The sequence below is a fragment of the Zootermopsis nevadensis genome, unplaced genomic scaffold (genome assembly GCF_977971745.1).
Source record: "Zootermopsis nevadensis isolate Lab colony 2312 unplaced genomic scaffold, Znev_1.0 Znev_ptg000025l, whole genome shotgun sequence".
Lineage (NCBI taxonomy): Eukaryota > Metazoa > Arthropoda > Insecta > Blattodea > Termopsidae > Zootermopsis > Zootermopsis nevadensis.
This window is the reverse complement of record NW_028259157.1, coordinates 2,847,509-2,866,479: the sequence shown is the minus strand read 5'-3', so window position 1 is coordinate 2,866,479 and position 18,971 is coordinate 2,847,509. Positions and strand designations below refer to the sequence as shown.

The window sequence follows — 18,971 nt, the reverse complement described above, 5'->3', positions numbered from 1 at the left end:
AAGCTCGGCTCTGAGACCGGCTATCATGATATTTGTCTGGTTTTCACCAGTTCGTCCGAATATATTATGAGATGGATCCTTAAAATAGGCCATTATCGACTTCTTCGACATTCTTTCCATTTCATCGCTCACAAATCAGCGTACCACTATTCGACGCCATATGGCAAATACAAAAACTTACAAGCGTCGTCTATAAATAAACGAAGAAGTGGATAGAGGACGTTGGTTCGTATACTGTTACAGTAGCTATCATGGATGGGAGGATTACACTGAAATAAAAATTGGGCTGATCAGCTACATCAAGATTAATGTGATGAAATTCAAGGCCCCATGGCAAAGAGTATCGAAAATTCATATGTGAACACTTACAATCGAGAGAAAACGGATGGTGCAGATATAACGGCAATGATCATACAAGTGAAGAATTGCTACTCAATGTGGTCCTCTTTCGGAGTTAAACATCAGACTTTTCTTAAAACAACTTGAACGTTTAAATAACTGTGACTTAACAGCACCTATCACTTCGAAACTTAAATAAATTAAGATACGAACATATTTTCCTGTATTAAGTGAGCGAATTTTTTTAGAACATAAGGACTGTCGATCTTAGGAGAGACGGACGTGAGAACATAAACTGGGCTTAAGTGGCTCAATTTTTTGTGAGCACGGTAACAAATCTTTCGGTTCCACAAACGCATGGAATTTTTGCCAGTCAAGAAATTCCCCGTCTTCTAGAAGCCAAAGGTTCATTACCGTGTTCACAAGAGCCCGCAATGTCATCATACTCAGAACGATTAAACGACATGAAGGTTTATAACGAGTGGGAGTCACAAACAGAACCACAGAGATGGCGTCAATACAATTCTTCCGGACACAACACTCGATCAAAACCAGCGAAAGGCTTCTATGAAGACCAAAGTTATTCGACTGTAACACACAACATGCATTCTGTTAAACCAGACGATGGCAATCCAATCGTATCGGCCAGATCACGCGGTGTATCATCCACTCCTTCAACCGAACAAAATGTTCTGGACGTCAAACACAGTAATTTCGCGCCTACGTTTCTCAAAACGTGTAATCGACATGACAGATTGCCAGGGAAACTCGGCTTGTCTCTGCTCTACCCGCTACTCCTTCGCCCACTTGTCAGTTGGTTTTCATATACAGTGACATCCAGTGTCATGTAGTGGAAAAGACAGCAAGGTATATCGGCACGGTAATATGACCTGATGTTCCCTGACACACTGTCTTCGAGAAAATGGCAGATAAAATAAAACACAGTAGCAAATATTCTCAAGAATTAAGGAGACACGTGAAATCACTGTACTGCTACTACTATTACTATTCTACTGCTATTGTTATCATCACGTACTTAGTTCAGATTTGTTTCCCTACTTCTTTATTATTTTGTATTATTTATTTTATTTTCTTGTGCTGACTCTGTAATTGGCTCCTGTTGCTGTTGAGTTAGTGCGTTAAAATAAACAACAATTAGATGTAAACTGAATTATTATTATTATTATTATTATTAATAATATATTAATTAGTGTTCCCTAGGCGGATTATTTGTTTTTATTTATATTTCTTCATTTTTTGCTCTGTGTTAATATTGTTTCTATTTTGGGTTTGCCTGTACTTGGCAGTTACATTTAATACTGCACATGTATAAGTTTAGTTAATCTGTTTGTGTACTATTTTTCATTATTATTTCACTATTATTGTATGTATTATCAGTGTTTGCCTGTTATTGGCTTCTTGCTGTTGGCAAACACGTAAATAAATTAATTGAATTGAATTGAATATTATTATTCAATATATTCATCGTTTTACGGGGTATTAGCTTCTATGTACCTGAGACAGACCTTGCCCCTGAGGTACTCAGTACAACAGCTATTTCCGAAATACATTTTGTTTTTAATATGTTACATGTATTATAAAGTTTTATTATTATTATTATTATTATTACCATTCTGTTTTTCCCCTCCTCTATTGTGCTGTATCTGCAATTGGCCTCCTGGCTGTTGATACCGCACACTAATAATAAAGAATTCAATTGATTTATACGTACTCTAAAATAACATCCAACACAAAACATAATGCCTCAAAGTTGGATGTGAGGTTCTCACGGTGGTGAGTCTGAAGGAGGCTGTCTTCTGGATTATTGCGCCGTGTAGACTTGTAGAAGTTTACCGACGTTTCAGAGGTCCTTGTTACCTCTATCATCAGGGTGATGACTCATCATCCTGATTATATACCTAAACTCTCCTTTCTCATTGTACGACTTAATAGTTTTGCCAACGTTCCGAACACGAATTTCCGTCACATTTTACTTTATTACATCAAACATTGCATTAATTTGTTGTTCTATGCATATATTTTCTTTCTTGTACTGGCTATTAACACAGCTCCCAAAAACATTACCTGTCTGCGTGGGTACAATCTATTTACATGTTTTAATTACCAGCACATGGAGGAAAGAGGAGTTAGCAATACTCCCTCCATGCATGCGGGGACACAGCATCTACCAAAAGGGTTAGTTATTATGTGTGGAAAGCACGTTTCTACATTATCACATTCCTCGAACCCAGAAACATGAACAAAACATCTTCAATAAAAGGATTGTCGTAGAACTGTTACTTTCGTCTTTGTCCATAGCCTAAATTATGAAATTAACCCTTCGGAATCTGGATTCTGCGTTCGTCTTCAGAAAACGATCTCTGGTTGAGCTAGACTCAAATCTGGTCTGAGGCTATCTCAACAACTTTACTTTCAGACGCTGAGTTCGTAAAAATAAATATAAAATAAAACATACAGACGTAAACTAAAAGTTCCAGTCATATTATTAATTCTTAGATATCTCTGGAACAATTCAGACTCATATTTTTATAGTCATCTGAAGTTTAAGAGAAGCGATTTAAGTACAACTGCTCAATAAATTAGTGTAGTAACTTACTTATCACTTTTCAGTAATAAGATCTGAACTGTCGAAACGGGGTACAACAAAACACAACAAGGCCTGACTGATTCCAAGAAAACACAAAACATTTATTTTCGTAAAGATAATCACGTTGGAAAGGTAACAAAATTTTCATACTATTCTGCACTTTCAAGGTAATTAATAACGCAGCTACCTGAAATGTTGAACAAAGCCGTATTAACTGCAGAGACTGTCTGATATCGGCTGAGATAATAACTATGAATGTTGGGAAAACCGGAGATAACTGAGCAGAAATCAGTGGCATCCTCTTTAAAAATACCGCCTGGGAATTCACCTACAACTCAAGGCAGGCACAAAAATCACTCAGTTCTGTCAACCATTCACACGGCCGGGATTCTAACCAGTTCCTGCCTGTTATTCTCGATGCGTCTCATCGCTTGAAATGTATTAAAAGTTGATCGAAGTTCAGATATGCCATTCTGACCGTAAATTAACGGGTTAAATGTTCAATGTACATAAACGCTAATCAGTACACTAAACATACGCAGTGAGTGGCTTTCTAGAAATAGACTTCGAATGTTCAGAACCAGAACACTGACAGAATCGTCAGTTCCCTTCAAAACAAATTTTCACTACATATTTCCTTAGAACCAATTTTAATATTATCCTCCCGTTTTCTCCTAAGTCTTAAAGGAGCCACTGTCCAAGACGTTTACTCACCGACATGAGATATTTCTTGTCTCCTCCACATGAACTGTTTCTCCAGCCCATCGTAACAGCGTAAAATAAAGTATAGCTGCCTTTCGAGTATGTGTTGCAAAAAATCGTTCATAAATAAATCGATTCTTCTCGACCTTCTTTGCTTTAAGTAAGAGTTCAATGCAAATGCTCACAAGAAGCCAAGAAGTACTTACCTCCTCCTAATTAAAACAGGAAACGCGTGTTTAAGATTTAGTTTGATCTCTGTGTCATAATTCAAAAAATTACATTCTGCATATGTACGTACAAATCGTTAAAGCTTCTAGAGAAATGGAATAAAACAATTTTCAGCTAAAAATTGCAAAGTTTTGTTATTAAAATTTCAGTGACAGAAGTAAAGAAATTATTTGTTCAGAGAACGACAGGCGGACAAATGCGCGCATTAAAAAACAGCCTTGTCCGTGTCGGAGAGTAAGAACCGGAAACATAATGTGAGAGCAAACAAACACACGTCGGACATACAGAACATTCATTCAGCAGAGTTCCGTAAAGCAGATATAGGTCAGATTCGCACAACACTGTACTCTATGTCCAAAATACTTAAAATCATACTTACACTCAAGGCCTGAAACTGTAATCGGATAACAGCACATTAACTGGACATTAAAACATGCATCGGCAGTCAGCACCTGCGAGAAGACTCGAAATCCTAATAAAGCATTCGTCTTTATTACGCCGTCTCCTTTACAGGAGGTTTAATAAATCATAACGGTGTATTTTAAGTACTTAATTCCATTAATTAAGCATGTTTCCACGTGACAAAACTCAGTATAATATTCACGTTACAGAACTACTGTGTAAACTCAGGGTCAGGGATAGGACTCCTGAGATACATTCCAATATCCCTCAAAAGGACATGACTATTCCACAGACAACGAAAATATCTTCAGATTTCCAAACCATACTTTCATCAGCAACAAGAATATGAACTGCTGGATAAGAAATGATAAAATAACTTTGATTAAGCAACGTTTTCTTAATCGTACTGCCTAGGGGTTTAACACTGACAAACCTACAACACACAAGAAGCTATCCCACATACCCCATAGGGAGTAAAAGCTGTGACCGAGTATGTGACAGCCCACTCTGAGTTCGATTCTCGAGCAGGCGGACCTGAGATAGACTTAGACTGGACTTTTGGCGATTACTCCAGTTTATATGCAAGGAAAGGGGCCTAAGTTAGTCTTGTTTCGGTAGCGCCTTCCTTAATCGGAATTTATAATCAAATTGTATTGAATTTTCCCGAGTTGACGGTTAGGATCGCTAGTTCGGGCCACATCTGGGGGGGAGATTTGTTTGTTCCACCGGGCGACTGCCTGGCGCCGGCTACGTGACCAGTAGAATGGGTGATTTTATGATCGGTGGCTCGACTTGGTGGGATAAGTAAGCTCTTCCAGATGTGTTTTAGCCGTTAGAAGACTTAGGATAAATCACGTCACTAACCACCAATGGGTTTAAAATGAGCTATCGGCGGCAAATTTGTAAGGTTAGGGTGATGAACAACTCAACCAATGAGAACACTCTTCAGATTCAAAAGTGTTGCTGAACGCGGTGTGCGTCCAGCAAGGGGCTTCCAAAAATCACATACACAGCAGTATCGACCGCGGGTAGTCCTGCACTCGGCGAGGAGAGAAGGAAAGAATAAAAGTGAACTAATACAGAATTATCGGACTACATCCCCTCGAATCCCGCCGCCTCGCACCTTGCCCCTGGAACCCTTCATAGCCACCACGTATATTCCCTGAAGGCGAGAGTCCATGTCTTGAGCTACCAAAACGAAACCCAACAGAAAACACCTTGTAACCAGCCGGGCGACCTGATGGAAAGTTTGGAGTGAAAGGACGGTTACAAGTATTTACTTCAGATCAGAATTAACGAGGATGTCACACATGTACAGCACTGCAAATACTCCGTGGGGTTTGGCCCGAAATTATGTAAAACACGAGCGACAATGCACCATAAACGATTTTCTATTATAGAATCTATGGTTACCATAAATTTTGAAGTCGGCTGAGTTCGACGCTTCCCGCGAGCAAAAATATCTCTGAGCGATCCGCCATCAGTCGACGCTCACATTTTTACTAACGTAATTCGCTGTAGCTTGTTATGGAAGCAAAATTTCGTACTTGATATGTGATTAGGTTTAGATGAAGGGCAGGTGGGTCAGATAGTGGACAGATGGAGATGGGAAACCCTCTCCATGGACTCCAGACTTAACGTGGTGGGAGGGCTGGCGTGTCTCTTTGATCCACAGGGAACTGCTGGATCATAGAGACTAGAGTAGCGGTAGTCCACGCGAAACTATTCACGTGCATTTCCAGCGTTAATTCTGAAAAAATTGATTTAATACGCACTGGATACCTGATCAGATATAATCTGTTGATTTTTAATAAGCCTACAGTCGCGTTTTCATTCTTTAGTTTATTTGAAATTTGTTACGACTTACGGGCCTCGCCTTGGCATCTAAATTAAATTGAGAAGTTCCTAGATATTCACTATCGAATTAAGTGGACCGTTATTAGACGCTTCGAAAATCTATTTAGGAAGCTATACAAATCCGAAAACAGTTTAAAAATAAACTTTCATTATTAAGGCGTAAGACCCAGAGAAATGTAAACCACATTTCTGAAAATGCATAAAATATTTACATATTTTATGTTTTCAAATCCTATAGTAGTTTTCTGGCCGCTGTTTTGTAAGCCTTGTCTAAAGTTTACCGTTGTGAAATTTTCTTTTCCTTGAAGTTTGTTTTAAGTGACTACGTACCAAGTCAACTTTTCTTGTACTTCGTCTTCCAAACGACCTTTTACCACGCACTGAGCCTTGTACTTTCTTCCTAAACTTCTGTCATTAAATATCTGATCGTCTTTAAACCGGAGCCGTGATTGGTCTCAAATTAAACGCGGTTTTAATTTTTAACACAAGTTCAAACGTATGATTCAGTTAACAATAACAATAACAAAAATTATAATTTAGTTTACGCAATCTAGAAACGTATTGGTTGTTCGAGAGTTCAACTCGCCTCTCGGCCATGCCTTATGTGCCCCTACCGTGTAGAAAGCGGACCTTCCTAAGATTTGATGACAGTCATGGTCATTAGTATCATAAACTCCATTAGTTCAGCTTAAACCCTTAAATGCTTTCGCGGTGTTTTACCAACGAGAAATTTAAATACGGGCCGTGTGTAAGTCCGTGCCTAAAACATTGTTTTTAAATACTCATTACATTTACTGGCTTCTAGCACGTTCTCTTTACTTATCCAACACTGCCATTTTTGAGAGACTTCCGTGCAACGGTCATTACTAGAAGCAATGTACTAAGCGTAGAATAAAATGCTTAACTTAAAAAGCTTTCCTGTGCACAAAAGTTCCTTCTCTGTCTAAGCCACCTGAGAATCTAACGAGGGATTATCATAACGAGCCTAAAACATCACTGAGACTTTGACAAAATAGTGTAAACCATGGCAAATTGTAGCAATGGTTTGTAATTTCAGAGCTAGTCATTTCAAGAAGAGATTTCTTGTATAAAAATGGTTGTATCCTGGGTTATAGCGACATGTAGTCTGGTAGAACGTTTCAGAGCTACCTGATGATGGAGGTAGTAAGTACCTCCGAAATGGTGGTGAAATTCCACCAGACTACACGTCGCTACAGCCCAAAAGACAGCCATCTTCGTTTCCACCACCGTGAGAACCTCAAATCCTACTGAGATTTTGCGTACTTTCAAGAAAAGACATAAACTGACTACCTCATTTTCCCTACGTTTTTCAAGGGTACGACTCATGCATCATCTGTCCCATAATAGTCCTGTCAATATAATGGAAATAAAAACCATTCACTAAAAGTGGCACAAAAACACTACATTCCATAACGTATGTGAGACTCCAGTGCGTGCTACATAGCCCATTCATCACGTCGTCTTTTATAATTCCGGAAGTATTAACATGACAATAGAAACCCGCATGAACGTGTTTTATTGGCAGACTGTTGTTAGATAATGCCAGATGGGGGGGGGGGGAGCAGCCTGAGGAAATGCGCGAAGATTCCCTCATGTCCTCTGTCGAGAAAGTCCGAAAACAGAGTAGACGTGCCAATAGTTCAGACTGACAAAATACTGCAACTGACAAACAGAGTTATAGGCTATCAAGTGCCAATTAAGATTTGTACACACGTACAAATCCTAATGACAAATTCTGCGAGCTAGGATTTTGAATTCATACAAAGCTTCCAGTTCAGTATATGAAAACATTCAACAGAACTATAATCATTATGATAATTATAATAATAATAATAACTCCTGTGTACAGCGTCCGGAAGTGGCCTTGTCCAATTCCCCATTTAGCAATCATAATTTCATTAAAAACTGAGTAAACGAGAAAATGGTAACTGATTTCGACGATGATTTGGACTCGGGATAACGCTAAACCCAGTCTCCAAACTTTATTCAGTTTCGCTCGTCGGGTTTTATAGTTGTACGTCTGTCTCTTTTACCAGCTTCTGAGGGCAGAGCTTTGGCGCATGGTCGACCGACGCCTTCACTAACCTCAGCATCGCTCGCGCACTCGACAGTCGGGCGTCGGATGTGGTATCTGTGTGAAGTGCTCGTGCTTGGTGGCAGGTAAGTGGCTATAACGTTACATCGTGGCTTGGAAAGAAACACGTAAACATTTTTAGTTTCATGGTGATTGCCTGCTTGACCTCGTGATTGTGGTACACATGTGGCTTAGGTCTAGCCGACACGAAACCACAGAATAAAACAAAGAAACTAAAAACGTTAAATCAGAAATACTACGACAGATATAGACTAAATTAATTCAACTCTGGAATTTAAAAAATGGCGAAAATTTAGACTACTGCGTAATTATTTTAATTTTTTTAGCTGCATCACATATTCTTTCTTAATGAAATCACGAAAAATATTTCCTGCAGTCCTGAACGTTTAATTTCAAGATTGCAATGCATTTAATAGGGCCTACACTTATTTCCAAGTACATTCTTTACCATTTATACACCCTACTGGTCTTGTTGTTTTAGTGGATAAACGCACTGTACAGAGATATATCTTTCCTTTATTTCATTTTTATAATTACTAGGACATAAAACAAGTGGCGAAACGTGTTGGATGGAGGAAGATATCGTGACAGAAAAAGGAAGAGTGCTTTTGTCTCTAGCGATTTATGCCACCGATTTCCCGTTAACATCACACAGGAAACCTATTCCGAAAACTAGAAATATACTGCACGTCTGTACATAATTTTAAATAGATAATTTTATCGCATATACTTTTTAAATTTACTTTTCTGAAAAATGATATTGAAGATAGATTCCACTCCAACTTTAAGAACGGCTCACATATTCCACAAGTTTAAAATATTAGACGTCGTAAATTGTCGATAAAAATATTTTCTGCAGTACCACAGCAACACAACGTATTTTGGTTTCTAGACTAAATAGGTTTTCCTTGAAAATGTAGCATGTACAGAAAAAGTACACCAATTATTCGCAGCGCCTCCAAAACTGAAGCATTAAATTTATGATTATTAATTATGGGATGCTTTATAGAATATTTTAGGCTAGAAACAAAATAATCTTTTACGAAATTGGTTCAGTATTAAGAGTGTTTCAACTATTCTTACAGGTCCTTTCTCTACTTTCTAAACGAGTCTAAAACAAACATAATCGAGTAAAATAAATTACTAGAATGCGTTATTTATAACTTATCCCCTTGGAATTTTCCATCCTTCCACGTTTTTGAGCCAACAACATTTCGGAATTTTTTTCTATTTCTTTCATCGGGTAAAATATTCTGCTCTGTTTGGCTCCTTCATAGAGCTAGCCCCCAATCCCAGTTTCATTCTAAGAAATTTTTAGTTTTTGGTTTGAATAATGTTTCATAAATTACAGGTTGTTGAATGGTACTGACATGACTGTACCATGGAAATAGATTTACTGGGAAATACCTTGGCTTCAGCCAATAACTAGTCTAATGGAATGCCACGTCGTATGACAAAGGCAGGGTAGCGTACAGCGGCATACAACTCGTACTGAGTTTCGTGAAGATCGTTCAATAAACAGATAACGAGCACTAGGAAACAAAGTAAGGCATGCAGTACTTTACGAAGAACATGTCACACAGAATTTTTAATGCAGTAAAATGATTTTTACGGTTGCCTGGATATGAGCATATCGAATTTTGGTGGGGAAAATCTTAAAATTAAGACTCCTACTGAGTCGCAGCATCGAATCCCGTTTAGGACATGGACGTATAAGTAATCATTGCCACAGTCCAAGTTCTGACTTGCGATGGCCTGAACGCAAATGAAATATTGAGGACAGATTACACCCTGGTCTTATCAACCCACGAAGTTCGGATAGATACCGGAAGTGTATAGTATTTCTATTTTTCCCCCTGTTTAGAGCAGACATCAAAAACATATTTAATTTTGCTTACGCCATCTCTTATACCAGCGCTGACTGTTAGTGGGACCACATAATTTTATGGTTGATCCCTCCAAATACAGGAAGGAATAGATAATGGACACCCAGCAATTTTTTGTTCTCTCAGGGAGATTTGCGAAGATACGCATTACGAAATTTCGCTCATACGAACTTTTGAAATGAAGGGCATGTCCTCTGCTTGGCTCGCCATCCGAAATATTCCAAACAAGGTCGAACACGTACTTTTGAAAGCGCAAACAAAGAACACAACGTCATCAGTAAAACTAAATGAAGTACAAGTGTCAGTTCGTGAATTTTATTTTTAAAATATATTTAATAATCTGTTTCCGTCGCTTGTATACTTTGTTTCAGGCAATAAAATGGTTGATTTCAAATTTTCTTTAGAAATTTTTTGATCCTTCGGGATCGTAACCTCCAATTATAACATTGCGCTTATGAGAATTACTTTACGAACTTTCTTAAGGAACGTAACCTTTCATAACAGCGGGGACTGGCTGTATAATAGAAAAACAACAGAAATTTACATTAATAAAGTTTATTGATCTGTTATTTTATATTATTGTCCTCTGAGCCATACGTAATAATACAGATCATGAGGATGTTTCAAAACGAATTCCTTGGGAGAATATTTGACTTACCAGAGCGGAAGTAACAGGAGACCGGAAAAAGTACGTAACAAGTCCATTATCTGCACGGTTCATCAGATATTATTAGGGCGATAAAATCAAACAGGATGAGATGAGCGGTGTATGAAGTACGTTTGGGGGCGATAGGAAATGTGTAAAAAAGTGCAAGTAAGAAAGATTGAAATGAATAGGCCACTTCTGAGTTCTAGGCAGAGATGAGAGAATATTAATAAAATCAATCAAGAACGTGTACGAAGGTGTGAACTGTTCTCAGTTGTCTCAGGATAGGAAACGGTGGAAATCTGCAAAACACAATAACTAGTCTTAGGATCTGAGGCGGGTATTTTCTTGGCCAACCGAACAACTAGCAAGTCCTCGGAAAGATTCGTGAAGTTCGCCAAAGGTTATGAACACCGTATGCAGCAAATTTATTTACTTATCCAATGTACAGACGACGAAAACTTGTGAAGGGCTGGCAATATAACTAATGTGTTTGTATACGTGCCATTGAAATATCAACGGGTACACACCATAGCAGGTTAGTTATGCCTTGGTTTGTGTTGATGCTTTATGCCAATTATTTTCTCGTGTCTCTTCGCTTCAAACCGACTGTGCTGATGGCACTAACAATTGATTTTCTGCCACAATATGACAGAACTTTAGCACACTTTAGAGTATATTTTCTATGTAAACTTTAATAAAACGCCAGCAAAATATTATGTCAATTAAGAAACATCCGAGTAGGCTTATGAATTGCCTTTATTTTCTTCCCTGGACTTACAATCGTACTTTTTCGACGCACTTAAAAATTGTTACAGAAAGATGTTACTGAATTCTTACACTACGTTGTGTTCTCACCATACGAAGTAAAATTTGAGGACTAAAATTAAGCCCGACTTAGCTTAGTTTTTGTTCTGTAAAGTAAGCTGGATGCATAGTATATCCATAATCCAATACATATGTAAGCTCCTTAATGACTGTATAAAAATTTTCTTGGATATTATCCATCGTCTAGTAAATATAAAACGTAAAACGACGTTTCGGAGATGGGACTCTATCTCCGTCTTCAGGTTCCTACACAGTTGGGCCCACTAGATAGAGCTAATCCCTATCTCCGGACAAAGTAAAAAAGTGAAAGTCCCGGAATAAAAAGGCATCACCACACCATCCATCCGTGGGATGTAAAAGAATAGTTAGTAGAAATCAAAATTCATTAAACACGATAAAGCCAAAAAAACAAAAAACTCACAAAAGTTGGGAATAAATACACATGAATATCAGCTCGAAACTCGATGCCCAACTTGGATTTCTTCAGAGATGACAGGTATCCAAATAGGAGATAAATCCAAACTAGGCTTCAAGAAGTTTTAGATTTGATATCCATAATGACTGTCTATCAATTTACCGAGTTTAAAGAAATCTGGTACAAATGTATACCACTACAAGCAAACCTACCTCTGCACGTCCTAATTTCCTGTTATAACCAGTAACAACAGCAGTGCGATGTTCTGAGGTGCTGAAATCATGTACACAGTTCAATAAGGCCAATGAAATTGTGTTTCGTCAGATATTCGAGATAAAAACTGTTTTTGTTTTGCATGGCGAAAACGCGAAATACACAGGCCTACGTTTTTTTTCATTTCAGAATACATTATTACGACTGTAACTTAGCGTGCATTAGACTGTAGCATATCAAATAACTGTGCAACGCACTTTCTTTGTGTAGTGAAATTCGCAAACGGGCTTTGGAAAGAACATAAAGGTTCTATGTGACAACTTTCAGGCACAAGAAATCTATCTACGGAAATTATAAACACTTATATCAATGACCTACAAGTGAATGAATTCCGCGGAAAAGAGTCCTCTTTAAGAAGCTGGCAGTTGCTCTTGTATTCAATAAATTCCCCGACATTCACAGAAACCGAAAGCATTCCTTTATTACAGTATCTAGATTAACCAACCATTGGTCTATATTCTGGGCTAGATGAATCTCAACTTATTTACTTAAGATTCATGTAAATTTCATTACCCATCTACTTTTATGTCGCCCTAGTGGTTACTTCCTTCCAGGGTTCCGAACAAAATTATGTATACATTTATCATACTTATGTATGCCACATGCATCGCCAATCTCATACTCCTTCACTCTGATCTAAAAGTATCCTGATTCTTATCTCGTCTGCTGCTTTACGTAGAAGTGCCACACTTGCTACTGACCTCGTAACCATTCCTTAAAATATTTTACAAGAACTGGATCTGATGCAAGATTTTGAAAGAAAAAATTTAAAATAATATGTAACTGAAGTAATTTGATCATAGTTGAATAAATTCGTATTTGAATTAGCAGTTTTTTTTAACGGTGCCCGGAGGTATTTCTTGGCCCTAGAATGCAACGGGAAGACTATTAGTGTCCAAAGGCCCATCCTGACTTAAAACATCAATCTCAATGTAATTTTCATTCATGATCGTCCGAGTCTTATACTTGAAAATGTGTTAATAATTAATACTTTCTTCGTGGTTCTAAATAACGAATAACAAAAAAGTTTCATAAAAGCTGTTTCCAAATATTACAATGATCTTTCGCTTACTAATAGCTCTCATTCTTTTTAAACAAATTTAACAGATTTGCATTACTTACAGAATTTAAAAGTAATTACGAAACGAGTATTTAAAATAAAATGCAATCTTCAGTTTAGGAAGAGTGTCTACAGAAGCCAAGGAACATCGCTTTCATCCACAATTTTTAAGATACTGGAGAGGGAACACAGATGTAGCGATAATTACTGCGACAGGAACCACTTTCTCTTACCCTATGACGCAATTGGATTGGAAAGAAGCAGCGCCGACGTGATTAAATTACTATTTTGTGGGCAAGATAATAAAATCATAGATAACAATGTTCTACAGCATTAGCATTATGACTTGATTCAACAAACTGTTCTAACCTTATCTCATGCACGACAGAATATTGAATAGCTTTGTCAACAGCGCCACGATTTTAACAAAGTAGATAATGACTCTCCTGGTTCACTGCTCCCGGGAAACTGCTTATCTATCAACATAGGTGAATATGACCAACTATAGCGGACCCCAGTAAACAGTACTTACATACAATGAGGTGGCAAACTGGTGTTGTATGTCTCTATTTACATTAAAATCATGAATGGAGTTAGTGCATTTGGCTTTAGTTGCTGAGGTAGATCAGAGAGATCCAGACATTATTCCTTCTGCAAAAGTACAAAACTCTGACGCAGAAATATCCTGAAACATCAAAATGTAATAGAAAAATATCACTCAGATTTATAATCAGGCGTTTTTCGGTTCTGGCGTGTCAAAGCATCAGAAGATAGGATTTGAGGTTTTCACGGCGGTGAGTGTGAAGATATTCTCTTCACCACGGAATTGAATCTTAAGTACACATGAATTTACTCGGCCACAAAGGCCTATTAAAAATATGTTTGCTGTTATTTTACTTTATACGCGTGATTCTGATATGTTTCAGTTAATAATGTTTTATGTATCCATAATTCCTCCGTACGAACAGACAGCCTATGTTTACGTCCATTTGCACTAATATCACTCTCGCGGTATCTGATAAGCCGGTAAACAGCATTTTTAGTGAGTACAATACGAAGACATTTCTCGATGACGTACTTTAAACAGTAACATAACAACATCCAGAAAAACAAAAAATGTTGACAAGAAACACTTTAAAGATTACTGTTCCGTGGGATGTAGCACCGTGTAGTCTGGTAGATACTGGCCGACGTTTCAGAGAAATGTATTGCCTCTATCAGCTGGATCATCATCTTGAAACTTGGAGCAGTAAGTTCCTTTAACACATCGGTCAATATCTACCAGACTTAACGATATTTAAACTATTCATCTTTACGCCAACGAAAACATTGTATAACCATTACAAGGATAAACCGGTTAATTCTGTTTAAGAAAATAGCCGCTGTTTACTCTAAAAATCATATGAAACCTATTTAATATACACTGTGTGTAAAACACAGATTTACTTATCGTTAAACTTGGTGACACTTACAGTTACCACTAGGCTTTGGAAGTTTAAATAACTAGAAAACTGTGTACTTGTTTTCAATGAATGAAAATGTATTTCGTGGTTTACTTTCAAATGTTTATTGCCAAATAAAGGAAACCCACTACATTCCAGCACAAACTGTAATCATAACATCAGATACCTACAATTCTTCCTAAATATGTAGGTCAGGTTCACATACTGAAATGCCACGCTACAATTACTGTAATCAAGTCGACCGTAATTCGCGTGGCAATCATTATGCTATTTACTACTGTAATTGGAGTGGTCTTAATATGCTGCATTATTTTTAATATTATAAAACACGAATCTTATGTAAATAATATTCCGTTCCTAACTTCAATGCAACACAAATATCTGTTGAATACTCTGTGGGCTAAATGTTGAGTTACTTAACTAAAAAATATTAGATACGCCGTCACCAGAGTGTTGTTATGTAGTCTTACACACAAAATAATACTTTTATTAGCTTAACGAGTAATATTTTTATGATTTTTTTTATAAAAAGTGATTACCTATGAACAACATGTTTCGGCCTAACAGACATCATCAGGCTTATTTACGACAGGCCAGTTGAAACGGAAAGCTACTGTATCCAATAACCTAAAAGATCGCTCATTACTTCACGACACTAGTGGGAATTAAAAATAAGGATCGTTAAGAAGCGAAATGCGTATCTGCCCCGTTTTCCAAAACTCCTAACGTATGTTCTCCCCTTACCGCAAGAGACCAAACAGGGCTATGTATTGACATTTACTATTTTAACAGGGCTACATACGCCTAGTCATTTTTCATTTTCGCGAGATTCAGGTTTTCACGGCGGCAAATATGACGAAGCTGTCGTCTGGATTTTCGCGCCGTGTATAATAGCCGTCACCGAACTCCAAGCTTCAAGGCCACGGAAGGACTTCACCCCCTTATCACGTGGCTCTAATCCACCATTACAAAGTCGATAGTTTTGCTATGGTGCAAGTTCTAAACTGTCTTCACTCCGACGTTCGTATTACAAATTTGCCAAATATTGCTGTGACCTTGAAGTATGCAATCCGGTGACTGCTACTACAGTCTAAAACGGATTCTACCCGACTAAACGGCACAACAACCTAGAAGACAGCCATCTTCATCTCTCATACGAATGCCAATAGATTAGTGATCATTTAGCGTTGTTAATTAAGCTAAATACCATTCTGTTGTTTAGTTCTGAATTATTTCGGTCCCGGGATTGTAATATAGGCTTGAATCACATCTTGAATTCCATTCTGTAATCGCGCGTGGTTCTTCTGCAAGCGATAACTGGATCTTATTTGATTCCTCCGTTATTAAGGTACTGCTAAAAGAGTAGGCGTACTGTACGTTAAATGGTTGCTCAGAAATCCCTAAGTAGATATCTCGAATCAAATTCACAGACGATGCGATTAGTTTCGTATTTCATTACACACTAAAGCAAACTTATTTATTAAAGCATGAAATGTAATTGTATTTTAAATCTAGAGCACTGCCTTTCTTTTGGCTAACTGGACACCGGAAAGACGAACATCTGTATAAACCTTACTGCAAAATAATTATCTTGGCTGTCAATTATGAAAATCTTGGTCTATTTTCTATTAAATCTCATACAGTTGACCAATTCAAACGATAAAGACCAACATCGCCAGCTCCTCAAAGCTCGTGTACAGTTTCTTAATTCACTTTACAAAACAAGATACGGCCTCAAAAAGAAAAACTTATTTTCATAGAATAGTTGTCTGTTCAACATGTGTATTTAAATGTCTTGATTCGTTATTCAAGCCAACTGTAAACGTTAATCATTCTGAGCATTTTATTGTTTCAATTCAACAACGCGTTGTAATGCGGACTTGACGGCTGACTCTGAATCAATTATTTCCCTGATCTGTAGTCGTTATTATCAAAGGGTTTTCACATAGATCATGTTTGGTCACATCTATAGCCAAATTTCAATAAACTGTTAAACATTATTAACAACAGCAAACACGCATAACCAGTATTACTGGAATTCCCTCATAAACCTAAGCATTTTGCATCTCCAAATGGACATTTCATCCGTTACATTTAATATTTCACGCAAACGGACAATTATGTAAGCTCACTGTGCTCGCAAATCTAGGTGTGGTGTCCTTTGTTCTCAGACACCAGCCCGTTAGTCATCCCTAGTTTATAGAAGAAACTTGTCCATTAAAAGGCACTTGGTCCATTAAAGCAACAGTCTAAATGCCAGTCCATTACTTCAAACTCGGTAGAACACAGGTTCCTACGTTAGCCCGCACAGTCTGAAGTCACTAGTTCAAACCGTGTTATACAGTGCGTTCACTGATAAAGTTGGACGCAACTGTCATTCTTAAAAGTTTATTTTTTCCGATATGAGTCAAGCGTTGCTCCATAAAAAACAATAAAATTAACTAACTGTTTTTCAGAAAATTCCAGTCGGGAACCTGGAGGACAGTTGCGCTCAACTTCATCAGTGAATAGAATTTAGTCTAAAATAGGCTCCTTTTACCAGTATATCCCGTCGTAAAATAGACTACAGAACAAAATGAAAAATATAACAAATCTGATTTTAACTCATTCAAACCTTTCTTTGATATTTACTTTCGTTGCGATCTTCAGCTGAAACAAATTACCCATTTCGTACAATGGCTACTGTAATTACATAACATTATATCAATAAATTAAAAATGGTCCTTAAAACTGTTCAATCTAAATTAAAACTAATGCAGGTCGATAATTCTTTGTATTCAATTAAAAAAATCGATTTATCGATTCTAGAGTCGTTTCTTGAATAAACGGAGTAATTTTAACAGGCATTCCATATCTGCTTAGTCGCGTAGGGATACAAATAAGTCAAGCGGCATTTGAGCACTGTGTGTACATTGGTTCTCTTTAAATAAAAGTGAAATCGATACTGTTTTCACTTCCGGGATCACAAACGGAATCGTATCAAATGAAACTGACACGGTGTAATAAACAAAAGAGATGCAATCTGTAACAGAAGAAATGTCCTTACAGAAAAATAGAATTAAGCGACGTTATACATCGCTAGAGAACTGGGTTTTGTTTCGCAACACGATGAAGGAAATGGGACAAATTAAATGAAACCCGGCTTTCTGTATCCCGGAAATCCTAACAACAGAAGCACGAGCTATCGTTTACTATTACAGGATTTAGAAGCGAGCGTTTTGAAGAGGCACTCTCTTGGTGGCGCGAATTGTAAACAATGTAAATTCGTGAAAGTTGCCTTCGTGTACCTCTTGCTTTGTGTTTGTGTAAAACAGGAACGTAGACTGCAGGTGTTGAGAGCAAGGAGCCGAGGGGAAAGTTTGGAAATAAGAAGGTGGCAAAGACTGTCGAAAAGTGCACGATAAAGAGCTCCAAAATTTTTAATTCTCACCAGATATTACTAATATGACTAAATCAAGGATAATGAGATGAGTGGGACATGTGGAGCGCATGGTGGGATGATAAACGTGTACAAAATTACTCGAGAGATCCAGGCGTAGAAAGGCGTATAATATTAAAATGGATCGTTTCATCTGACTCGGAACAGATGCCAGTGGTGGACTCTAGTGAGCAGGATATTGAACTTTCGTGTTCAATAAAAGGAGAAGATTTCTTGGCTAGCTGAGCGACCATCAGCTTGTAAAGAACGATTCTACTCCATCACGTTCGTTAGTTTCGTTTCGTCCCAAACGTCCCTGAAATCGACCATAGCGGTATCGATTCTTACTTACTCTTGCTTTTCAAAATACTTTTCCCTCCAAAATGTCTGTGATCCGAGGCTTTCACGGCGCTTAAAATGTGAGTTCTGGTTTATGATGTCCTGTAAACTTGCAAGTGGTTACAAACACTTCGGATAAACATATCGACTCAATCTTCAGAGTAGAACATAGAGGCGATTTGTTCCTCTGAAACACTGGTAACGGCCTATTAGACTAACAGACATCATCACTCAAAGGACTCGTATCCATACGCACGATCTCGATTTTTCAACCTCAGAATTAATTATGAGGTAGTGAATATTCTACTTTAGTGACGGATCTGGCCATCGCTTGGCAAAACAGAGGCACGTGTAGACACATTCATGCTCCAAAGTTTTAAAACAGTGATCG

The 18,971-nt window shown here is 37.7% G+C and overlaps 1 protein-coding gene across 1 annotated transcript in view; it reads left to right on the top strand.

Annotated features, from left to right (window-relative positions):
* The first annotated feature begins 8,208 nt into the window (after positions 1 to 8,208).
* LOC110830240 (galanin receptor 2a) overlaps positions 8,209 to 18,971 on the top strand; it is a 39,378-nt gene continuing 28,615 nt past the window's right edge. Inside the window, exon 1 of the mRNA XM_022064909.2 lies at positions 8,209 to 8,317. The gene's annotated coding sequence lies outside the window, so the exon portion shown is untranslated. The remainder of the gene's footprint in view (positions 8,318 to 18,971) is intronic.